The 25,317-nt window shown below is 45.0% G+C and overlaps 9 non-coding genes and 1 pseudogene across 9 annotated transcripts; 3 read left to right on the top strand and 7 right to left on the bottom strand.

Annotated features, from left to right (window-relative positions):
* Positions 1-1,029: 1,029 nt before the first annotated feature.
* trnae-uuc (transfer RNA glutamic acid (anticodon UUC)) lies at positions 1,030-1,101 on the bottom strand. Its single transcript has one exon. It is a non-coding gene; the product is annotated as a tRNA-Glu (tRNA).
* Positions 1,102-3,456: 2,355 nt separating this feature from the next.
* Positions 3,457-3,529, top strand: trnam-cau (transfer RNA methionine (anticodon CAU)). Its single transcript has one exon. It is a non-coding gene; the product is annotated as a tRNA-Met (tRNA).
* Positions 3,530-9,714: 6,185 nt separating this feature from the next.
* On the bottom strand, positions 9,715-9,796 carry trnas-aga (transfer RNA serine (anticodon AGA)). Its single transcript has one exon. It is a non-coding gene; the product is annotated as a tRNA-Ser (tRNA).
* Positions 9,797-12,255: 2,459 nt separating this feature from the next.
* trnar-ucu (transfer RNA arginine (anticodon UCU)) lies at positions 12,256-12,328 on the bottom strand. Its single transcript has one exon. It is a non-coding gene; the product is annotated as a tRNA-Arg (tRNA).
* A 1,935-nt stretch (positions 12,329-14,263) lies between these two features.
* Positions 14,264-14,336, bottom strand: trnar-acg (transfer RNA arginine (anticodon ACG)). The gene has a single exon. It is a non-coding gene; the product is annotated as a tRNA-Arg (tRNA).
* A 1,173-nt stretch (positions 14,337-15,509) lies between these two features.
* Positions 15,510-15,583, bottom strand: trnak-cuu (transfer RNA lysine (anticodon CUU)). Its single transcript has one exon. It is a non-coding gene; the product is annotated as a tRNA-Lys (tRNA).
* A 1,174-nt stretch (positions 15,584-16,757) lies between these two features.
* trnag-ucc (transfer RNA glycine (anticodon UCC)) lies at positions 16,758-16,829 on the bottom strand. Its single transcript has one exon. It is a non-coding gene; the product is annotated as a tRNA-Gly (tRNA).
* Positions 16,830-19,033: 2,204 nt separating this feature from the next.
* On the top strand, positions 19,034-19,139 carry LOC148632734 (U5 spliceosomal RNA; annotated as a pseudogene).
* Positions 19,140-19,254: 115 nt separating this feature from the next.
* On the top strand, positions 19,255-19,396 carry LOC148632733 (U4 spliceosomal RNA). Its single transcript, XR_015934172.1, has one exon. It is a non-coding gene; the product is annotated as a U4 spliceosomal RNA (small nuclear RNA).
* Positions 19,397-24,890: 5,494 nt separating this feature from the next.
* Positions 24,891-24,962, bottom strand: trnag-ucc (transfer RNA glycine (anticodon UCC)). Its single transcript has one exon. It is a non-coding gene; the product is annotated as a tRNA-Gly (tRNA).
* Positions 24,963-25,317: the final 355 nt, after the last annotated feature.

Raw genomic sequence — 25,317 nt, 5'->3', positions numbered from 1 at the left:
CTCGACATCAGGAAGCACATTGAAGTGAAAGCAGGGAGCGCTGCGACATGCACTGTGCAGATCCCGCCACACTAAGAGGTGAGTGGGTCTGTTCGATGCACAAAGAACGCTTTGATAAGCGTCAAAGGCAAATCATTCCGAGTTGGGCGTTTGTGTTTTCCGTTCAGACGCGAAATGCTGAAATGATCTCTCGGCTCCTCGGTTGTCATTTCTGCTCCGTAAAGGAATCACAGCACGAGTCGGCTTCCAGCACGGTGGGTCGGGACACGATGCCGGGGGTCGGAGAGAGAGATGTCTTCCTCGTTAGTATAGGACCTGTCACCTGTCCCCACCTGTCACGCGGGAGACCGGGGTACATCAGGACGCGCATTGAAGTGAAAGCAGGATGCGCTGCGACATGCACTGTGCAGATCCCGCCACACTAAGAGGTGAGTGGGTCTGTTCGATCACAGCGCTAGGCGAATCCCCAATCCCCTTTTGTGCGTGGCGACAGAAGAAGTCTGGTCTGTTTCCGCCCGGTTTCGATCCGGGGACCTTTCGCGTGTGAGGCAAACGTGATAACCACTACACTACGGAAACTGTAGTCAGATGTGCCCAGCGGCCCAGCGCTGAGCTTCACCAATGCGATTCAGCTGCTTCCAGTGCCTTTATTGGGGTGCACTGATGGACCGTGCTCTCTCTCCAGAGACCAGCACGCCTGTCATGGACGGAGCAGGAAAGACGGCGCCACATTCTACAGCCCTCTCCACGCAATCGACGAAATCGGGCTACTGAAGTAGAGAAAATCGCCTCTCCAGAAAGTGCAAATATCATCTTGGAGAGTATAAATCCTATTGCCGAAGGTCAGCCCTGTCTACCAGAGTGACCTTCCACCTCCTGCAGCGATGGTCAGCTCGTCTCACACGCGAGAAGTTTCGGCTGGAAACAAGCGCCCCCTCTACTCGCACGTTTTGCACGTTGAGTAGTTTTAATGCGGCTCCTTCGTACACAGTGCTGATCTTTTGGAAAGCAGGAGGCAAAATTGACACGTTCCCATACCGGGAGTCGAACCCGGGCCACCTGGGTGAAAACCAGGAATCCTAACCGCTAGACCATATGGGAGTGCACAACCCTGCTGTTCCGGGCATCATGCAAGCAAACTACATAAATATGAGAAAACACGCAAGAGAGTTGTCACTCAGAGTGTCGAAGGGTCGATGTATACTGGGGCTCAGTTGAAATGCAACGTCAGGACTTTTCCGAATTATGTCACACGAAGAGAGCACAGCCTTTTCCGCCCTGCCACGTGTGTATCGGTAACTCGCCGTGATCGTATAGTGGTCAGTACTTTGCGTTGTGGCCGCAACAACCCTGGTTCAAATCCGGGTCAGGGCAGAATAGGGGCGTCTGCTTTTACTACTTGCATGAATGAAGGCAAAAAAAAGCCAATCGATGTGAACGAACGGCGCTTTACAGAGGAGTACTGCCTGACTGGATCGTTGATGAACGACAGAGGCCACTCCGACCTCTTCTCGGGTTTCTTCAATGACTTACTAAGGATCTTCTTCACATTCGCCCATGCAGGGGAAGCCAGTTACACCAAAGCAAACGCAGGAAAGTGCATTTCATGCAGAGACCAGGAGGGACCTGTTTACACCAAGAGTGGTCGGAGTATGGAACAATGCGCCCAGCCCTGTTGCTGGAGTCGATTCTTGATTAGATCTTGGGCTCACTAAGAGGCCCCCACTGGGTACTAATCTTTCTGTTGTTCTCGCAGGTGTTGCGCTGCTTTTGAGCCGATAGAGCTCGTCTTGGTCTGTCGGGACAGCCCAATTGCAAATGATCGGCTCCAGGTACAGAAAAAACATGCGTTTGGTACAAGAGTGCATGAAGGCACCGGAAATACATTGGGAACAAATGACTGGTGGTTCAAGACCTCTGTGAAGTGCAGGAGCGTGCAAGAAGAGGCTGTTTGCACCCAGTCTCGAACCTGGGACCTTTCGCATGTTAGGCAAACGTGATAACCACTACACTACGGAAACCTGTAGGGTTTGTTGCTGGTGTCTCGCTTGCGTTTCGGGCTGAGAAAGGGACGCGTCATTTTAGGCAGGGGGCGCTGGAGAGAGGAACAAAGGGAGCGATGAAACAAAATTCCGAAACCCGGGATCGAGCCAGGGACCTTTAGAACACACTTTCACGAATCGTTAGAATATGTGCGTTTGATCATCAATTGCTTAACAACCACATTCGTTCGACTTGAGCCATCAAGCTCATAGTTTTCAAATCTTGAAAGCTTTCATTGAGCACATCATAGTCTGCAGTACGCCCCGTAACTTGCGTACTTCAACAGAAAGAAGAGCAGACAGCTCCATAAATATGCGAGGCGCAGAGAGTGCAAGGCGAGCCGCACACGTTTCGGTGGCTGAGAGAGGGCAGTTTTTGCTTCTGCATTTCCCAAGTAAGGACGCATGACAACAAGCGATCGCGGTGCTCATTTACGACATAGTGGTGATGAGTTTTCAGTACGTGTTCTTTTGAACGAGCAATGAGGTTGCTGCCTTGGACAGCTGACTGCACGCTCTCATTGTGCCACGTGATGAGTATTCACCAGGCTCGTTCAGTCATTAGTCACATTCCATCGTTTGCCATAAGCAGATGCTGCAAGGTGATGTGGATATCAGTCCCCAGTCTTGTGGACGAGGACAAAAAGAGCACACAAGAGCTCAGCCGGGAGTTGAACCCGGGACCTCCCACACCCTAAGCGAGAATCATACCCCTAAACCAATGAGCCACGGCAGCGCTTTCTATTTTATTCTGTCAGCGAGCTTGAGGACGGGGGAGAGGCGTCATTCGCTCGTCCAGTCAGACCTTCATCAATAAGTCAAGAAAGCCGCAATTACACGACTGCCTTGCAGACGAAGGGCAGTGAACTGCACCCGGTAAGAGGGGAACAAGCGGCACTAGGCGACACCGAGGCATGAGCCCCAGTGAGGGGGGTTAGGTTGCATGGTACAGCGCTCGCTTTGCATGCGAGAGGTAGCGGGATCATTTCCCACATCCTCCAGGTGTGTGTTTAGAGCTTGATGTGCCGAAAGGTGTCCTTTAGCCTGTGGTCACACCTTGCATGGAGAGCGTCATGCAGCTGTCAATCATTTCGCAGCCACACCCCTCTTCATCTTCTCTCTGCCTTAAGCGTCTCCGCCACTCTCTCTTGACATTTCATGTCAGCATGTCAGAAGTCCGAGTGACGTTTTTAATGGCTGAGTGAGGGCACGATGCTGAAGCAGAGAGGCCACTTCAGCCAGAGAGACTTGTGCTAGGTGAGATCTGAAAAACGGACTCGCAACAGAAACAGACCAAAAAAGTATCGGTGAGATCAAAAGGCAAATGCAACATCCAGCAGAGGGCGTCTAAAGATTAGGGAACGGGCGACTGAAATCCATATGAGGCAAACTTTCCGGCTGTGCACTGCAGCTGGCCTCGTTGGCGTAGTTGGTAGCGCGTCAGTCTCATCATCTGAAGGTCCTGAGTTTGATCCTCACACGGGGCAGGGCTGCTTCCTCTCTTGCTCTTTTCAAACACTTGCGGCAACTGTTCGCTCATAACCACGTCTGGAATGCGTGACCTTTACACGGGGGAGAAGCAACGCCGCATCCCTTTTCTAAAGAACATTCACATTCAGAAATAAGTCAAGAAATTTGCCATTACTTTTGCTGTCAGCCTGCCCATGTTGCCAAAGAAAGATTCACTCGGCGTCAACATGACAGAACAGCGATCACTTGAAAACACTGTTCCACACTCCGTAAGCAAGAACTTCAGTGTTTGCAGTCACCCGATATGCCGATAGTCAAAGGAGCACAAAACACGAAGCGTCAAAAGACAAAATGAGTTGATGGAAAGAGCGTTGAATTGATGAGCACAAAAGTTCAGCTCGTACAATAGGCAACGAAGGTCCCGGCGTCATCATCGCACTTGAAAGGACTGCCTTGCAGACTAAGGGCAGTGGGAGGTTGCTGTTTTGAGATGGAGGCATTGGGATGGTGGGCCGAGATCTATTCTTCTTAAGGAATTCTTCATCGTGAAAGATCGGTCCACAGGTCATCCAAAGAACTTACAAATTTTTGGGACTCTTCCGGAAGGGAGTGAAGTGCTCAAACACATGACATGCCCCCTTGATCTCACATGCACAATTCTACTGCAACATGCACAGCTACCGTCCACACCAGGCAGTGGGGCTTCAGCAGAATTTGCTACGCCACCTGCAATTACATATCCAGCTGCACACATATACATGGCCCCTCTGTCCTTTTCAGGATCTAAAAAAAAAGCATAGCGTGGTTTTCCTGCAACCTGATTGACCGCATCTCCCTCAGAATGTGCCCCGTTGCATTCATTGCTGAAGCAGGACGGAGGCTAACGGGCATGCCAGAACAGTTAGGCTCAGCGATCTCTCCAAAATAATGCGGTTGTAGTGGAAGAAATATGGTTTAAATTGTACCTTGGTATTTCAAACTCTCTCTAGAATGTTATCCATTTCTATTTTATTTTGACAGGAACTGGCTAATGACACTAGATGAAAAGAGAAGAAAGAAAACACAACGTTTCGGCCGTGGAGCCTTCTTCAGGTGTGAGGGCTCCACGGCTGAAATGTTGTGTTTTCTTTCTTCTCTTTTAAGCATGGAATAGACCTATTACTTGTTCCTTTGCAGCCTACGCATGCTGACACAGCTCCCCACCTGAACTGCTAATGATGCCTGGTAGTTTGTGGTACTTGGGTATTGTCTTATGTTTGCTCAAACTGCATATGTGTGATTGCATATTTTTAGGTATTTTCATATGTCAATATTTAATTCACTGACATTCCTGTATGCTTGGAAGAAAGGTAGATTGGATTTGGCACAGGACGCCTGCCCATATTTGTTGATCATTGTTGGGCTGGAAAAACAATGATAAAAAGTGTATGAAAAAAGCTCTCTCCAATATTTCCCTTCTCTTTGCCATGGTTACACTGCCCGTTCTTTCCGTCTTTTGTCCTTCTACAAAGATTCCACCATAATATCAGAATTTTTTTTTTCTCTTTTAAAGGCTGTAGGTGGGGTGTGATGGACTGTACCACTATCATCGAAGATTTTTTCAGGACACATCGCAGTTCCATAGTAGAATTTATCAATAGTACAATTCCATAGGACATTATTTACCAACATATTACCCAGTGTGAGACTCTGCCAGTAAACCTCAGAGCATTGAGTTCTCCACTGATAAAGATGGCTGTCTGAAGTCATGAAATCCACTGCTGGGATGCCTGAGAGACAGTAATTGAATCTTGGCTGGGATTAGGCTTTCTATTAGTGTTGATCTTTGGGAATTATGTGGTAAAAAGGGAAAACTCCTTTACTTTAGTCACTTTGAATGTTCACATGTACAGAACCTGCAAAACTAAGCAATGAAAAAAATCCATCACCACTCTCATGATAGCATAACTCATAGTCTCTGCTGTTATGTAACAATACACACTTTCAATTTTCTTATCGCCTGTCTCCAGAGAGAATGTTGTTAGTGCTGATGACCTTGAATAAGACCTTGTTGACTCAGATTGATTTTGTTCTCAGATTATTCCTGGCAGGACTGAGTTTCTAGGAAATGAAAAGTGAAAGAAAAAGTACAGAAGATCAGCCCTTGAATATACAACACTGTGCAGTGAGATTGTTAAATGTATTAGCTGCTATCCTGTGCTAGAGCCTGTCGTGGTAAGCAGTGGATGACAGGATCTAGCACAGATACTAATGAAACACTGTTAATGAAAGATAAAACACTTGAGTCTTATTTTAGTTTTCCATTTCCCTTTCATTTGTGATGTACTGTACAACAGGCCACAGAACATGCACAAAAACAGATACAATATGCACACATTCACACCAGGCAATGACAGTCTGCCCAGTCAGAATCTGAGCTGAGGTATCAGAATTCTGAATTCCCTGAATTCTGTCATGGATCATCCACAATAAGGGCAATGTTAGAACACGAGGATCCCCAGGAGAGAGCCTAGTAACATAAATCTTGGAGCAAAAGCAGATGATTAACTTCATAGTTTGTGTGGTTGAGCCAAAGTTGAGCATGAGGATATGTGAGTCACCATTCTTAGAAATGGATCCAACTTCAGACAGGCGTCAAAAGTAAGAGTATACAGTGCTGGGGCAATGACACTTCAATGATCAGAAGGATAACAAGAGTTTTAATGCATTGAAATTGATTTTCTGGTGATGCACACTGTCCTGGAACTATTAATTTTTTAAGGATCACTAACTGACGTCAGACAGCTGCCAATTCTCCAGACTGGAAGGATGAACAGTTTATCCTCCTAGGTACCATATTTCCATATTTCGAAGCATTGGAATAATACATGTCATACAGCAACATAAAAACAGGAAGACAAGTATCACAGCCCCTATAATCGGTGTTAGTAACTTAAAAGAAAAACATTTTCAAACAGTGATTCTAACCAGGAGAGAAAAGCCGGTGTATCTTTTATGCCTCTCTCTTTATTCACCTTGTCTTTTAGTTCTTTCAAATGCTGAATAGCGAGCGTAAGATTTCCGTAATCATAGTCATTAGCTGGAATATATGTACAACAGGAGTCTCCTACTAAAGCATAGACTCCTCCAGATGCTGCATTTTGAAGGTCCAGCACGAACCTGTTCTGAAGTGCCATTAATCTAACTCCCCTTAATTCTTGTTTGATAGCGTCTAAGCCTTCTAACGTGATATTAATAAAAGAGTACATTTCATAAAAAGTCGCATGGGTGAGGCTGTAGAATGAGGCATTAAAGCACATATATAACAAGATGCATTACATTTCTTTAACTTTACAGTATGATTTATAAATTTATACCACAAATTACTCATATCCCCCTCATTATCAGTTTCATTCAGCCAGTTTGTATACAAAGACGCTTCGTGTTTAGTTTCTTCCTCTTTTGGGGTGGTGACAGGCTTCTACATAAAAAGGAAAAAGGCTTAGCACATCAGTCCCAAGCAGGTTATCCCCATCTGTCCTTGTGGAGACATCACTCCTGCACTTTGCTCAGTTTGTTTGTGACCTTTTTACAGTGGGAAGCATGAATCCAGGGCACCATTTCTGTGACCTTCACAGCAGTGGCAGTGGTCAGCAGCACCTGGTACAGCCCCCTCCACCTGAGTGAACACCATTTCTTTTTCCTGAAGTCTTTCACCAGAATCCAGTCTCCTTATTCACTCATTAGTTCTTACAGCACAGGTAAATCCCTGTGGGCTGGAGCCCAGCATAATCCTAGGCTTTTTTGGTCAACATTGGTCAACAGATTGGTCAACAACTGGGTAATAACTCTTAGAAAAATCTACACATTGTTCCCCTGCCTCAGCTGTGACGTTTTGTAGAACAATTCTAGCTGAAGTTGTAAAATTTCTCTTTGTTCCGTTCCTGCAAAACATCTTATTATGAACAAACAAACCACAATAATCATTTGCATCTAGGGGAATCACTCCCAAGGGTAACCCCCCTTAAAGCTATATTGTTCTACCCATCAGGTTCTGCCACTAGATAAGAGAACCTTTCCCATGAAATCATTTTTTGACCTTCATGATCCCTTCAGGGCGTACAATTAGCACAGAAGCAGCAGCTTTAGTCCACATGTTTTTCAAACAGGATATTAACGATATGATCATAACGAATAATACCAGACCCACAAATATGTATTGAACCAGAGACCCTCTCCATGTTCCTAGCACAGACTGTAGCCATGCACCAATACCCCAATCATCTGGATTGCAGGATTTACGAAGAAAATTATTTTCGCAGTAATTAATTTATTATATTTACTATATTTATTATACACGTGTAAATTAATTACTGCGAAAATAATTTACTTCGTACACTGTGCAGAGTGCCGTATACTCCTAGTTGCGGCACACACGATACATACAGTAAAAAGCCTCAGGCACTGTGTTAGATGTTTTTTCGACGTTATATATGCGTTTATTAATGTCGTCGATTTTACGGTTGCAATTCCACGTTGATTATACGTCGAGGCGACGTATATATACGTATTGCCGTATTTTCGCCGTGAATATACGTATATTCGACGAATCAATGCCCACTGGGTAAACTCTTGAGCAAACTCTGAACCAGCTCTAAGGAAACGAATCCGATTAGACGTTACTTTGACTCATCTTTTTACGCTCAGTGCTGGATTGCTCAAACTCCAGCTAGGGTTAGGGTTAGCATTCCCACGCTACTTAGACACTTTGTTTACGCTCAGTGCTGGATTTTGGGAACTTCAGGACGAGTGGGAATTTTCTCCTATCTGTCAATTCTGTTTTGTTTTGGAGACTCTTGGCTGCCTATGTTGTACAGTGCAGCGTGAAGGAAACATTTTCCAAAACTGTGTCAGCTCAAAAGTTGTAAGAAAACCTCTCCAGCTGCTTTAACTCTCTTCATTTTTGTCATTTAATGTGACACTCGATGTATAACTGGAGCCTCACATATGCAAATGGTGAGGCTCCAGTTCGACACCACTTTACAGTATCTGACAAAAGCATGGCAGACTGTGCCATGACCGGCAGATAACTTCTGCATATTTTTACCATATTAAACATTGGAAATCCAACCACTTGCATTTGTGACACTTGATTTTGAATCCACCTAAGACACTCTTAAATCTTCAAACACTTTTCTCTTCTCCCGCAACACTCTTGTCTGTCGGCACTATGTGGCAGCGTTGCATGACAACCCATCTCACCACGGAAAGGAACCTAACAGCTTTGGTAAGAGAGGAGAAAAGAACCTGGCCCGTACGGGGATCAAACCCGTGACCTTGGCCATATTAGCACCACGCTCTAACCAACTGAGCTAACCGACCTCACGACGGTGGTCCTCTCTGTGCTGCAAAAAATCGAACTCAGGGAATTTCTTTTGCCCTCCTTTGAATAGAAAGCCGTGTAATTCAGTGTACGGGCTTTCTCGTGCAGTTTCATGGTTCTTGTAACCCAAATCCTACACTGGCCTGAAGTGTCCCCCTATTTCACAGCATTTTTCAGCTGATTTAAAATGTACCTAAAGGAGAAGCATTATTGAAGACCATCAATTACCAAGAGCTTTTGTCAAAGGTTTTGGTGGTCATTTTTAATGACCACAGAGCACTATGACCTCGGTTTTACATCTCATCCGAAAGACAGCGCCCTTTTACAACACAGCGTCTCCGTCACTATGCTGGGACATTGGGACCCGCACAGACCTCAGGGTGAGCGCCCCCCCGCCGGCACCATTAACACCGCTTCCAGCTGGAAGCTTTGTTTTTCCCTGTAGCTTACCCTCATGCGGGTACTGACCTGGCTCACACCTGCTTAGCTTCAGTGGGTTTTCAGTTGCGAGTTGCAAGGGGATGCAAGTGATGGAGCCGCTCGCTGCAAAAGCCACTGCATTGGCCGGGAATCAAACCCAAGCCTCCCGCGTGGCAGGCAAGAATTCTACCACTGAACCACCAATGCTCAGTGCCTGGGCCTTCAAAAAAGACGCTTTTTTGGTGCTCTGTGCAAAAAGCGTCGACATATGCTTCCAGCTGCAAAATGCCATTCGCGGATGCTGAAGAATTTATTTCCAAGGCAGCGGGTACAAGCGATTGGGCGTTTTAAGACCACCAGGAACAGCAAAGAGGCGCGCTTCTTTGCTTGCGCCGGAACACACCGACTGGAGGCGAACAACGTAATCGGCAGGATTCGAACCTGCACGGGGAGACCCCAATGGATTTCTAGTCCATCGCCTTAACCACTCGGCCACGACTACAGCAAGCCCCGCTGCCGCTGCGTTCTTGCTACAATCTTACATGGATCGCGAGGCGCCGGCGGAAGCCTATTTCAAAGTCGTTCTCCGTTTCAAAAAAACATTTCCAAAATACAAGCCTTGCAGACAGACACGCCTCAGAGGACTTAAGGGTGGCTTCATGTCGGAATGATAAAGTCTCCCCGTCCGGACATGAAAATGCCACTTTGTTACACACAAAAAAAGAATCAACAACAGAGAAATGCCCACAAGCATTTGAAAAGCCGCACCACGTCGCACTTGAAATAGCTCTTACATTAGTGGTAGACGCAGGAATCGCCTTTTTATTTACGCTCTTACCAACGCGATGGAAAGCAAAACAAAGCAAAGCAGAGCAAAACAAAACGAACAAACGAAAACCCTCACGTCCCGCACTTGCATATAACGCCGTTACGTGCCCAAGCGGTATTGTACGTCATCCTAGCACTGCACGCCGGTGCGTATGGTATATGGGAACGAGCACACGCCACGAATCGTCTCGAATCACTCCCTACAGCTGTAAGGTGCCTAGAAGCGTGCACCCCCAACATCCTTCTTTGCTCATCTGTGAAAGGTAAACTCTTGAGCAAACTCTGAACCAGCTCTAAGGAAACTAATCCGATTAGATGTTACTTTGACTCATCATTTAAGGGATCCTTGTTAATTGGAAAAATCAATGATTTCGAATGAATTCTGAATGCGTTAAAAGACAGCTATACACAGAAAACATGCAGGACACTGCTCATGATGTTTCCCTAGCCGAAACAGTGCGTTTTTCCAAGCCATCTGACCAAGCCTGCCCACTGAAAACTGCAGGAGATCGTGTAAAGACGTTCAAGTTTGTAACTACTGCACGCACAGGAAGCAGAATAAATTCCTCTATTCAAACTGTCAAAGGTTTGCTTTGCGAACGCTGCAGGACATCGCACAATCTCTTTTGAACAGGGACAAACGATTTCTTATGGGGCGCAGTAAGTACAGACGTTTAAAAAGCTCCACTCATGCCAATGATGCAGCATGAAGAAGCGCAACCTAAAGTTTGCATTCCTAGCACTGTTGCATTCCCCGCATCAGTAGCTAAGAGAATATAATTTACGACTCTTGTTAATGCAGTTTCAGAAACCAGACTGAAATTTCTCAAGTATATTATTTGAATCCATTTGATGTTGGGCAACAACTATTCTTTCAAGACTTTTAGATTGAAATGGGACCTTTGAGACAGGCCTGTAGTTGTTAAGAACTTGTGGATCCAAATTTGACTTCTTAAGGAACGGTCTAAGAACCACTACCTTAAATTGATCATGTACGACGCCTGACGCAAGCGATGCATTCATCATACTAATTATAGGTCCTGCCAGTCCTTCGAGGGAATCTTTGACTAGCTGAGTGGGGATGGGATCTAGCAAACAGGTGGTTTACTTTGTCTTACGTCTGTGTTCATGAGTCCACCATAAGAAGAAATCTGAACAGGAGTGGTGATCATGCGAGGTCACCACGGAGGAAACCACTGCTCTCCCCCCAAAAAAAAACACCACTGCCCCTCTCAAGTTTGCTAAAGACCACATGGATGTTCCACAACTCCTGGAACAATGTTCTGTGGACAGACGTGACAAAAGTTGAACTTGTTGGTAAATGTGCACAGCGTTATGTTTGGAGATAACAAAGCACCGCATACCAACTCCAAAACCTCATCCCACCTGGGAAGCATGGCGGAGGCTGTACGGCTTGCAATCATCGAGGGACCGATGAATTCCGAGATGTATCAGGAAATTCTACAGCAGAATGTCAGGGTGTCTGCCTGTGATCTATAACTCAAAAGACGCTGGGTCATGCAGCATGACAAAAACAAAGGAGTACATCAACAACAGAGTGGCTGAAACAGAAGAAATTCCGTATGTTGGGATGGCCAAGTAAGAGTCCTGACCCCAATCCCATTGAAGTGCTGTGGCGTGATCTGAAGCAGGCCATTCAGCGCAAGACATCCCAAAAATATACATGAACTGAAACAGTTTTGCATAGAGGAATAGGCCAAAATACCTCCTAACCGCTGCTCAGGTCTGACAAGCCGCTACAGAAAGTGGGGGTTGAGGTCTTTGTCATAAAGGAGGTTCCACTAGCTCCTTAATATAAGGGTTCACGTACTTTTTCCATCAATGACCTTGATTGTTTAAACCATTTGGTCAATAAAGAAACAGCAATGTCAAATGTTGGGCGTGTGTTGTTTGTGAAATCAGACTCTCTTTATTAATTATTATGACTTAGATAAAGATAAGATCACATGTTAGGAGCCATTCATGCAGAAATCCACATCATTCTGAAGGGCTGTTTACAAAAGTTTTTCTCCCAACTGTATGTGAGAGAAAAGCAGAGATGCTCACTGAGTAAGGTGGGGTTGCAGCTTTGCAAATCACAAGGACATTTGTATGCTCAAAATGGGACAGGAGCATCCCAGATGGGACTCAAACCCACAATCCCTGGCTTAGAAGGCCAGTGCCTTATCCATTAGGCCACTGGGGCACACTGGATTGGGTCGATCACGCTGATGAAGAGCCAGTTTAGTTTTCCTTTGCTTTTTCAAAGGGATCCCCAAAATTAGGGAAGTTAGGCAGCAGAAGGTTTACTGTGACCTGAGAAGGACCGGCATCCAATCACGGTGGTACACACACACGCTCTCACTCATCTGAGCTACACGGCTACCAAGATGATCTCAGGTGCGCCGAGCTGGTACGGAACATATTGAACTGATCGACGGCGAATTGTCTCTCAGACAGGCTTTTCACCTCTGAGCTCCCTGACTGACAGTAATCAGCTAGGTAGTGAAACAGTCAGCTGCTTCTAAGCCTTAAACAGCTTAAACAGTTTACCTTGCACAAATGCGCAAAGATTAATGATGGGGGTGCACGCTTCCAGGCGCCTTACAACTGTAGGGACTGATTAGAGACAATTCGTAGCTTGTGCTCATTTCCCTCTATTCCCCGTGTTGCAGTGGTAGGATGACGTAAATTCCTGCTTCGACACGTAACGGCATTATAATCAAGTGCAGGAGCTGAGGGCTTTAGTTTTGTTTCGTTTTCCATGGCGTTCGTAAGCGCGCAAATCAAAGGCAATTCCTGCGTCTAACACGAATGTAAATGCTTTTGAAAGTGCAGTGTGGTGCAGCTTGTAAAATCCTTGTCCACATTTTTGGTTTGTTGATGTTTTTTCTGTCTGCCAAAGTTGCATTTTGACATCCGGACTGGGGGACTTTACCATTTGAACGTGAAGCCAGCCTTAAACCCTCTGAGGCGTGTCTGTCTGACGGCACGAATCTTGTGAAAGGTATTTTTTTTAACGAAGACCAACTTTAAAAAGGTTTCCGCAGCCACCTCGCAGTCCGTGTTTGATTATAGGAGGAATGCGGCGGCGTTGAGCTCGCATTTGTCGTGCTCGAGTGGTTAAGGTGATGGGCTCGAAATGCGTTGGGGCTTCCCCGCGCAGAGTCGAAACCTGCCGACTCCGGCGTCTGCCGCACGTCGCCTTGTGCCTGCGCGGCAGAGGCGAAGTGCCGCTTCTCCTTTCCTGGTACTATAACAACGCGAAATCGTTTGGACCCGCTGCCGTGGAAATCAATTCTTCAGATAACCACGCATTTTGCGTTCGAACCTCTGGTGCTCTACTTATGCCTTTGAAAACCTAATGAATAAAGCTGAAAGAACCGACACGATATGTAGGTGCTGGTAAAGCACGCAGTAAAGAACTGTTAACAGCAAGGGTTTCAGTGGGTTAACTGAGGAGAAGGCGTGATCGCTAATTGTTGACTTTTTATTTGGTGTAAGAAACACTCTTACTGTGCATGACGTGCAACAAATGTAGCCACAGAAATTGCATCACGCTTTCATGTATGCTATTGCAGACACCAACGTTGCCTAGATAGAAAACCGAAATAGCCGTGGGTTTGCTTGCTGGTCTGAAGGATCTCTCTTCGAATCTCTATCATTTGTCAATGAAAGTAAAAGGCGCTGCAATCTCATACGTTCAGAATCAAACCCGCAGCTGTTGTTCGACTTTATTTCTTGACTAATTACAACTGAGTGTCGCATGAGCAGTTACGTAAACTTGTCTGGTATATTTGAACACAAATGCCGTTCTTCAATTAAAACTAACAGTACATTGTCAGGGACATTCAGTTCTATACAAACAAGAGACAGACAAGAGAATATTTCTACCGTTCATGTGGACTACGTGTTGACTTACTGATCGGAATAATTGAAAGGTTCGGGCTCATAGCCGATGCAGTGCGTGCTAATTAGAACAGCAACGCTGAGCTCTCAGCACCGTACTGAGCCCAGGTGTTTTTCTAAAGCTGTCAGGTGCAGTTCATTTACATGAAGGAAATCTCTTACTGGGTACGATTGCAATGCAGTAAGTAGCACAGACTACTTAGGGAGTAGCCCGATGCGTTTAAAAACGACCTGAGCCAGGCAGGAGTCGAACCTGCAATCTCCTGATCCGTAGTCAGACGCGTTATCCATTGCGCCACTGGCCCTCATGTGACACTGCAGGACTGTAACCCAGTGAGATCAGCACTGCAACTAGTAAAATATTACCCCCGGTCCATTCTTTTCCAAAAGTGAGAAACACCTGTTTTCTACATCTTGTCTGTTTTAAAACCATATCTCTTTAAACCAAACCAAGAGTTTGTCTTTTGCACTGATATTCTGATTCATTTCGATTTCAAAGAAAAAAAAAACATAATCTTCCAAAGCATCATAAAATTGTCCATTCTTCCAGACTCTACTTCTCTCTTGTAGTAGTACAGCAGACCTTTCCAGGTGAGCAGATCACAGAGTCCGAAATATGCTTCCTCCATCAAGCAAAGTACCTGAACATGACTCTGTCTTCATAAAAGCGCCCCTGTAATAAAGAAATTAAATCCGAAATCAAGAGGGCAGTTGCCTACTGAAGTTCAAGAAGTCATCAATTTTAACCTAGCAACACATTAAAGGCTGCATCTATACAAGTACGATTCTAGAAATGCTCACCAGATTACGTTTTAAGAAGGAACTGCGCCTCAGGTTCCGCCGAGATCTTAACTCGGATGGCAGGATTCAGAGTCCGGAGTGTGGACTGATGGCGCACGGAGGGTCCACATACTGTGGATCCCTCAGTTTTCTTCCGCGTGTTTAAACCGCCAGCGTGTGACTCCCCTGTCCCCGTGACCTCATTGCTCTGCTCTCTCCTCTGTGCAGCCGAGCCCGATTCACGGTAAAGTGAAAAAAAAAGATGCCCTCAACGTGGGATTTACTCTGGATCGAGGATAGATGTCACCTTTTTATCGTTGAACAGGATGTATGTGATGTGGCGACTAGGTTCAATTTTGTATCCTCTTTAAAAGATTAAGGACTGGGGTGAGCGTGATTTACCACCCTTTCAGCTAAGAACCCGACATGAGCACCGTTTAAGCTGCATAGACTCGGTCGTTTAACTCTTCTCCATTAGCAGGGTTAAGGTTAAAGAAAAAAATCATTGCTGACTTCTTTTTTTTTGCCAGCCGCTAGCGCTGATTAGCAATGTTTGTATTTCATGTTTTGCAAGTTCCATCCATTTTAAGAAAAACAAGTCGCGTTAAAGACAGGAAATGAATACTTGCATTTAATTAAGTCTAGCCGTAGGCGGTTGTCTGTAAGGACCAGTTCTGTTCGAGAAGACAGAACAAAGAAGGCACCACTGGGATTCGGACTCAGGATCTCCTGTTTAAGAGACAAGCGCTTTAACCAACTAAGCCACGGCGCCCCGGGAGGGTTGTCCTTTTGCAGCCACTTGGACACACCACTCAGACACATCTGCATTCGGTGTGTGCTCCGCCTGCTCGCTGAGCAAGTTGCCACCTTTACATACAATAGCAACATCGACACCAAGAGAAAGGATGACAAATGGCTTTTATCTGGAACTTTTCACGTCCAAGGAGCTCAATGTGCTTTCTGTGTACAACAGGGCCACTGAACTCCACACTGGCCACTGAACCACAGCAGTGGCTTGCTGGCTTGACATCTCCCAAGGAAAATGTTGAAATCGCATGTGGAACAGGAAAATGACCCTCGAGTACGAGGGGAAAAAAAAGAAAAAGATCATCTGGAGCGCGCCAACCCATGTCCGGACAGCCCAGTTTCGCCGACAAGGTGGCTGAGTGGTTGAGGTGATGGACTGCTAAGCCATTGTGCTCTGCACGCATGGGTTCGAATCCCATTCTCATCGCTCTCCATGTCTGACACGTGTGCCTGTTCGACGTCGGCCCTCCTGTTGTTTGCTCTGGTGCTAGAGCCGTACATTTTCTAGCGGTGGCTGAACATGGTATAGTAGGCCAACGTCGGTATCGTGCAGTGACAGTAACAGTACTTACTGCGCCCCATAAGAAATCGTTTGTCCCTGTTCAAAAGAGATTGTGCGATGTCCTGCGGCGTTCGCAAAGCAAACCTTTGACAGTTTGAAAAGAGGAATTTATTCTGCTTACTGTGCGTGCAGTAGTTACAAAGTTGAACGTCTTTACACGATCTGCTGCAGTTTTCAGTGGGCGGGCTTTGTCAAATGGCTTGAAAAAACGCACTGTGTTTCGGCTCGGTAAACATCATGAGAAGTGTCCTGCATGTTTTCTGTGTATAGCTGTCTTTTAACGCATACAGAATTCATTCGAAATCATTGATTTCTACAATTAACAAAGGGTCCCTTTTTGAACCTGCGAGAAGCATTCTTTCAATGTAACAGATTTACTCCGGGAAAAGGCAGCATGACATTGAGAGTAGCTCAAGCTTTCAGCACCCGTATCAGACTGCGTGTAGGCAGACACCGCTCAGAATCCCCTGTAAGATTCTCCCTCAATTCCGTTTTGCAGTGCTTTAGCTCTTTCAAAAGGCTTCGCTTTGCTAGTCACAATCCAAGGCTCATGACAGCATTTGAAAACATTCACCACTGTATTGGCCAGGAATCGAACCTGGGTCAACTGCTTGGAAGGCAGCTATGCTCACCACTATACCACCAATGCACGCCCGCAGGAAGCCTGCAGGACACCACCAGAGAATGCTTTTTTTAAAAAATTTTTTATTAAACAGAATTTACAAATACAAATACAACAAGAGGATCAGAGTCATGTACAAGAGAAAAAAAACACAGCAGAAAAAAGCATTTAACTACCAGAGGTATTTAAGTAATTATGTGATCAAATTGTATATTTTACACGCATCATATTTTCCTTGCTTTAATATTTCTCAATTATTTATAAACTTTAGTTTCAACATGCATGCGTTTCCTGTAAAAAATAAAACTCAGCACACAGTTTTTCTTTTAACAACATTTCGAGTACCTCTGGCATTCATGAGAAAGACATACACAAAAGCAAATAACTAACTCTAAGACTGTCTAAACTATTGAGTTTTTCAAAGAACCAGAACTATAACAGTCCTTAACACTTAACTACACCATTCCAAACTAACACTAAAGAAACACTAGTATATACTGGTATAACAAATAAAACCAAACATAATCATTAACTGAGCAGTCACTGGGAGCAAATCTCCTTCCCGTCCACAAAGGCCCTCGCTCCCACAAAGTAGGCTCTCCTCCCCTCTCTTCTGGCAGCTTCAACCTGGGGCCACAGCTGGTTCCTGGTGCTCCTGTCTGCGGCAGACAGGTCCTCTGCAAACCTCAGTTTGTTCCCATTCAAATACTCATTCCCCCTCGCCGCTCGCCACAGCATGTCCCTCGCCGTCCTCTTGGTGAACTGTATTATAATCGATCTGGGGCGCACTTACTCAGTTCGCTCAGACATGTTCGCTCTCCCGAGCCTGTGAACAAAGTCAATGGCCGATATTACGTCCTCCTGGTCCGGCAGGGTCCTTTTACAGATACCCTTCACTGTTGCAACAAGGTCCTTATCACGTTCCTCTTTAACTCCAAATAATTTTAAATTCCATCATCGACGGTTTCTATCTACATCGTTCACTTTCAATTCAAGTTCTTTAATATGCTTTTCTTGTTCGGTATTTACTTGTTTAAGAACTTTTACTTCACTCTTTAAGTCTTCAACCTCTTTAAACACACAGTCCATGGACTTTTTATGACTTTCGATTGCGACTGTATTAGATCGAATCATTTCCTTCAGCTCACCCATGCTCTGTGCCATCATGTTGAAGATGTTGGTCTGGAGCTCCTCCAGCGTCAGGTCGCCCCTTCCTCTCTTGGCTGCCGGGGTTTTCACAGGTGTGCTGGGCAGGGACTCCGGCTCTTCCTCTGAGTCTCACTTGGGCTGCGAGCGCTCGCGTACGAGCGCATCTCCAGCACTCTTTCCACGTCCCCTCCAGCTGCTTCACTTTTCCCTTTAGTTGCCATCAATTTTCTTGTAGTGCTAAACATATACGATTGAGGTATCTTAGATTTCTCCTTCGAAGACCCAGCACTCTCTTTTCTTTTCTCAGTGTTACTCATATCGAAATTCTTAAATCTAAAAAAAATCGTTTTTTTTTCTTTCAGTTATAACTGAAGTTTAAACAACTACTGTTAAGTCCTTATTTTTCAGTAGTCAAAAAAAGCAAAAATTAACATTCAGGTCATGAAAAACTCAAAAAAAACTCCTCAACCACTAAACTTTACCTCCCACCCCTGAGCGCCATCTTGAACGCCCCTACCACCAGAGAATGCTCACGATTTCGGAAGCTGTCTCCGGGACGTGCTAATTCCGCACATCCTGAATAAATCATGATATAGTTAGTTGCTGTAGCTAGACGTTCAAATGAGTTTCATGGCCAGATGGACTGTTTCCTCCAGCGGTATAGTATTGCAGTTAGACAGCACGATGCCTGCAAGACTATGTCACGCTAAACGCCACAGATTTCCGAGGGTTAGGGTTAGGGTTAGGCTCTTATTATGGCGATTGTGGCCGTCTGCTCTGCGAGTCCTCGGTCTCCGGCCGTCTGATTGGCGCTCTTTTCTTTGGGGGGCGGGAAGTGTCCGGCCGCAGGGGATCTTGGGACCTAGCTTTGCATAGCGGCTTCCCAGAGTGCGTCGTTTCCTGCACACTGTGGCCGGGTGTTTTCCGAGTTATCGCACGGATTGGGCACGCCCGCAAGCCGAGAGCCGCAGGCGATGAGCCCGGAGCTGAACGGGCCCCACTGGCTCATTTGTAAGGCCAGGTGCATTGCCAACCACGACCGGCAGGTCAGAGGCTTTGAAGGCGGCCTGGGCTCCTGAAGCTGTGCAGCCACACACTCTACAAATCTTTCGCCTTTTACTAAAGATTTCCGTGGAGAGGAGCATGAATTCCATGCAATTTTTGTGCTTCCCTGCCTTCAGGTGGGGCGCAGCTGGGCTGGTCAAAGAGAGAAAACAGAAATATGAAGCATTTCAGCAACGACATGCCATGAGACGATTGATAACGATCTCCATAGGATCCCCACGGTTGCCTGGCAACCGTCAGCTTTGCGCAGTGGCAGTATCGTAGCCTGTGAGGTTTAGCCGAGGCGCGATTATTGCTAGTTGAAAACTTTTCCCAATACCCCGCTTCCGCTGGTTTGCAATGCAATCGGCGAAAGCAATTTTTGACAGTCTCGTCAGAGAATGAGGAAGGTGTTTAAAGACAGATTTTGTCATGGTAACATCATGGTAGAAAGAAACGAGCTTGTTACGTCTCAACAGAAACGCTCTTTAGCTCTTTCAGCGTTATGCAGAGAACAGCGTCTGTCGAGATCACTTTTGAGTCAGCGCGAAACGCCGTGTGCTGTCAGTTTGATTTCATATTGTTCGTAGCGGCGCCCGGCTTTTGTCTGTCAAACGTTAGGTTGCGCTTCTTCATGCTGCATCGTCGGCATGAGTGGAGCTTTTTAAACGTCTGTACTTAATGCGCCCCATAAGAAATGGTTTGTCCCCGTTCAAAAGAGATTGTGCGATGTCCTGCAGCATTCGCAAAGCAAACCTTTGACAGTTTGAAAAGACGAATTTATTCTGCTTCCTGTGCGTGCAGTAGTTACAAAGTTGAACGTCTTTACACGATCTGCTGCAGTTTTCAGTGGGCGGGCTCTGTCAAATGGCTTGGAAAAACGCACTGTTTCGGCTAGGGAAACATCATGAGCAGTGTCCTGCATGTTTTCTGTGTATAGCTGTTGTGGGCATTTCTCTGTTGTTGATTCTTATTTTGTGTGTAACAAAGTGGCATTTTCATGTCCGGACGGGGAGACTTTATCATTCCGACATGAAGCCACCCTTAAGTCCTCTGAGGCGTGTCTGTCTGCAAGGCTTGTATTTTGGAAATGTTTTTTGAAACGGAGAACAACTTTGAAATAGGCTTCCGCCGGCGCCTCGCGATCCAGGTAAGATTGTAGCAAGAACGCAGTGGGGACAGGGCTTGCTGTAGTCGTGGCCGAGTGGTTAAGGCGATGGACTAGAAATCCATTGGGGTCTCCCTGCACAGGTTCGAATCCTGCCGACTATGTTGTCCGCCTCCAGTCGGTGTGTTCCGGCGCAAGCAAAGAGGCGCGAATGAGGAATGGGCCCCTGAGACAGTCATTTGCCTGTTTCACAAATGATCGTATTTTACTAGAGATTCTGTTTGGGATTCAGATGTGCATTCGGACAGCAAACCCTTTCAAGAAATGATACGTTCTGGATGAGGTCAAAGGTGCTGGAACACTGTATTTAGGATGTGTTTGCAGTGATTGTGTGTCTCCTGCTTCAACGCAGTGATATATAGATGTGCTCCTGTAATTTATTGGTACAAGCCCAGGGCAGTAAGCAGTCTGAGGATTTATTTCCAGACGGCATAGAGCAGTGAAGCAGTGAAGTAGTGCAACACACTGGATCATTATATTATTTGAATCTATTCTACTTAAATTATTACATTATACACAACTTGAGTTCATTTTAAAAATTAAAAGGTAATGAAAGCAATGCATATTCATGAGGAAGATTATACAGATATGCATGTGATAATCTTCCTTTTATCATGTAGTGTGTCATTTGGACACTTTGTGGGCTTGAAATACAAAGAAAATCATGTTCTATGGTACAAGATAAATACAAAACTTAAGATTTTATTTTAATTAGATTTGTTTATAAAGCATAAGCAATCATTTAATACATTAATATATGTGAAAATGACATTTTAGCATCATATTACATACAGGTCTCTAGCTTCAACACAGTGATATATATATATGCTCAGTGATTTATTGGTACATGCCCAGGTCAATAATCAGAATGAGGATTTATTTCCAGACGGGCTACAGGTAGTGTTGTGAAATACTTCAACACACTGGATCGCAGATTTAGACCCCCTGCACTCTTACTCCTTAAAAACCAAAGAAATGAAGATATGTAGCAATCACATTGCAACAGGGCTGACAGTGACTTAATGCTTATACTAGTGGACTTCTGGTACCTTTAGGGTACGGTGTTCCCTGAAGGGCTCTCAAACCCCGCATTTCAGATGCCTAGCTGTTTCGCTGATGTGTTGCACCTCAGAATCACTTTTAAACCTTACCTCTGGTATCTTTAATCCCTATTGCTCAACGCATGGTGAAAGTATTGCATAAATGTGTCTGAAAATGAGCAATGGGCACCTGAGAGACTCATTTGCCTGTTTCACAAATGATCATATTTGACTAGAGATTCTGTTTGGGATTCAGTTGTGCATTCTGACAGCAATCGCTTTCAAAAAACGATACATTCTGGATGAGGTCAAGGTGCAGGAACACTGTATTTAGGATGTGTTTGCACTTATTCTGTGTCTCTAGCTTCAACACAGCGATATATGTATATGCTCACTGATTTTTTGGTACATGCCCAGGGCAATAATCATTATGAGGAATTATTTCCAGATGTGCTAGGGGTAGTGTTGTGAAATACTTCAACACACTGGATCGCAGGTTTAAACCGCCTGCACTCTTACTCCTTAAAAACCAACAAATGCAGATATGTAGCAATCATATTGTAGCAGACACTCATTTGCCTGTTTCACAAATGATCATATTTTACTAGAGATTCTGTTTGGGATCCGGATGTGCATTCTGACCGCAATCTCCTTATCGCGGCTTTGCCCTTCTTGGCTCTTTGGACAATATCTCCATCTTGTGGTCGTTGTTGGTAATGTCTAGACAACATCTCCATCTTGTGGTCGTTGTTGGTAATGTCTTCTTATGCCCTTTTTTATTTTAATTCTCTATTAGTTGATTCTAGAATCTCTACAATGGAGTTGAAAACATCAGTTTTATAGCAGACAATATGACATTATTTATAGTCCAATAAGAAACTTATTACCCTGTTTTTAACATAATAACAAATTAAAATTGATTAAAACTAAGTTTGGAACACCAGGGAACATAACAAATGATTTTTAGGAAAACCATGAGGTTCTCTGTGTCCGATGCCTGCAAGGGGAGAAAGCTAGAATCCTTTGATTTTTTCAAAATTTGAAAATAAACATCATTTAACAACAGCTTTCATTCCTAGGAGTGAAAAACAACCATTTTTGAAGACATATTAGTTTCTAAAACACTACAATAAAGTTAAAAACATCCGTTTTATATTACATTATTTTGTGTGAAATTTGTCATTTTTTGCACTATTTTTAATAAAATCTCTAATTAAAAGTGATTAAAATTAAGTTTGGAACAACAAGGAACACAAAAAAAAAGATTTTAAGGAAAAAAATGATGTCTTCTGTGCCAGGTGCCTGCAAGGGGAGAAAGCTAGAATCCTACCCAGGCTCCTGGAGCTCTGTCCTGGCTAAAGGAGGGTGAATCCATCCCCTTCAAAGCTCCATGAAAAAATGATATTTTTAAATTTGAAAAAAAAACATTATAGAACAACATCTCTTGGTCCACAGAGAGCAACAATCCAACTTTGAAGAAAATCCATTGACTGATCCCCGAATCCTGAAGTTTCTTCGCATGATATCGGGCTTGCAACCACTTTCTGGAAAACGATGAAAAATGCCAAAAATGAAAAAGAAGTTATCAATTCTAGAGCCTAAGAGGAAAACAAGACAAATGTATATCTCCAAATAATTTTATGTGCTTCAGAAGAGCCCATACATGCATACATGAAACCACGCCCGTTTGCACGTAAGCAGACATGGTTGCACAAACGACTGCATGAAAGCACGCATGCATGCGAAGTCATCCTGTTGAGCATTTGAAAAGCCGCACCACGCCGCACTTGAAATAGCTCTTACATTAGTGGTAGACGCAGGAATCGCCTTTTTATTTACGCTCTTACCAACGCGATGGAAAGCAAAACAAAGCAAAGCAGAGCAAAACAAAACAAACAAACGAAAACCTTCACGTCCCGCACTTGCATATAACGCCGTTACGTGCCCAAGCGGTATTGTACGTCATCCTAGCACTGCACCCCGGGGCGTAAGGTATATGGGAACGAGCACACGCCACGAATTGTCTCGAATCACTCCCTACAGCTGTAAGGCGCCTTGAAGCCTGCACCCCCAACATTCTTCTTTGCGCATCTGTGAAAGGTAAACTCTTGAGCAAACTCTGAACCAGCTCTAAGGAAACTAATCTGATTAGACGTTACTTTGACTCATCTTTTTACTCTCAGTGCTGGATTGCTCAAACTCCAGCTAGGGTTAGGTTTAACATTCCCACACTACTAAGACACTTTGTTTACGCTCAGTGCTGGATTTTGGGAACTTCAGGACGAGTGGGAATTTTCTCCTATCTGTCAATTCTGTTTTGTTTTGGAGACTCTTGGCTGCCTATATTGTACAGTGCAGCGTGAAGGAAACATTTTCCAAAACTGTGTCAGCTCAAAAGTTGTAAGAAAACCTCTCCAGCTGCTTTACCTCTCTTCATTTTTGTCATTTAATGTGACAATCGATGTATAACTGGAGCCTCACATATGCAAATGGTGAGGCTCCAGTTCGACACCACTTTACAGTATATGACAAAAGCATGGCAGACTGTGCCGGACCAGCTGGTAACTTCCGCTTATTTTGACCATATTAAACATTGGAAATCTTCCCACTTGCATTTGTGACACTTGATTTTGGCTCCACCTAAGACACTCTTAAATCTTCAAACACTTTTCTCTTCTCCCGCAACACTCTTGTCTGTCGGCACTGTGTGGCAGCGTTGCAGGACAACCCATCTCACCACGGAAAGGAACCTAACAGCTTTGGTAAGAGAGGAGAAGAGGACATGGCCCGTACGGGGCTCGAACCCTCAACCTTGGCGTTATTAGCACCACGCTCTAACCAACTGAGCTAACCGGCCTCATGAGAGTGCCCCTCTCTGTGCTGCAAAAAATCGAACTCAGGGAATTTCTTTTGTCCTCCTTTGAATAGAAAGCCGTGTAATTCAGTGTACGGGCTTTCTCATGCAGTTTCATGGTTTCACAGCATTATTCAGCTGATTTTAAATGTACCTGAAGGAGAAACATTATTGAAGACCATCAATTACCAAGAGCCTTTGTCAAAGGTTTTGGTGGTCATTTTTAATGACCACAGAGCACTATGACCTCGGTTTTACATCTCATCCAAAAGACAGCGCCCTTTTACAACACAGCTTCTCCGTCACTATATTGGGAGATTGGGACCCGCACAGACCTCAGGGTGAGCGCCTCCCCGCTGGCCCCATTAACACCACTTCCAGCTGGAAGCTTTGTTTTTCCCTGTAGCTCACCCTCATCCAGGTACTGACCTGGCTCACACCTGCTTAGCTTCAGTGGGTTTTCAGTTGCGAGTTGCAAAAGTTGGGATGCAAGTGATGGAGCCGTTCGCTGCAAAAGCCACTGCATTGGCCAAGAATCGAAACCAAGCCTCCTGCGTGGCAGGCGAGAGTTCTAACAATGAACCACCAATGCTCAATGCCTGTACCTTCAAAAAAGACGCTTTTTTGGTGCTGTGTGCAAAAAGCGTCGACATCTACTTCCAGCTGCAAAATGCCATCCGCGGACGCTGTGAATTTATTTATTTAGACACCGCTCAGAATCCCCTGTAAGATTCTCCTTCAATTCCGTTTTGCAGTGCTTTAGCTCTTTCAAAAGGCTTTGCTTTGCTAGTCACAATCCAAGGCTTGTGACAGCATTTGAATACACTTGCCACTGCGTTGGCCGGGAATCGAACCCGGGTCAACTGCTTGGAAGGTAGCTATGCTCACCACTATACCACCAACACATGCCCGGGGGATCCCTCCAGGACACCACCAGAGAATGCTCACGATTTCAGAAGCTGTCTCCGGGACGTGCTGATTCCACACATCCTGAATAAATCATGTTATTGTTAGTTGCTGTAGCTAGACGTTCAAATGAGTTTCATGGCCAGATGGACTGTGTCCTCAAGTGGTATAGTATTGCAGTAAGACAGCACGATGCCTGCAAGACTATGTCACGCTAAACGCCACAGATTGAGTTTGTCCGTTCGTGTCAGTCGTCCTGCAGCCACGGGAAGTGGGACACAAACATGCTGCAATGCTTTCAAGACATTAGGATTTGTTTGTGCAACATCTGAGAAGAGTACTTGTGGCTTGAAT

This window comes from Lepisosteus platostomus, unplaced genomic scaffold (assembly GCF_059453375.1).
Source record: "Lepisosteus platostomus isolate fLepPlt1 unplaced genomic scaffold, fLepPlt1.hap1 Scaffold_59_H1, whole genome shotgun sequence".
NCBI classification, from domain to species: domain Eukaryota; kingdom Metazoa; phylum Chordata; class Actinopteri; order Semionotiformes; family Lepisosteidae; genus Lepisosteus; species Lepisosteus platostomus.
The sequence above is the reverse complement of the archived record's forward strand: the minus strand, read 5'-3'. Positions and strand labels throughout refer to the sequence as shown.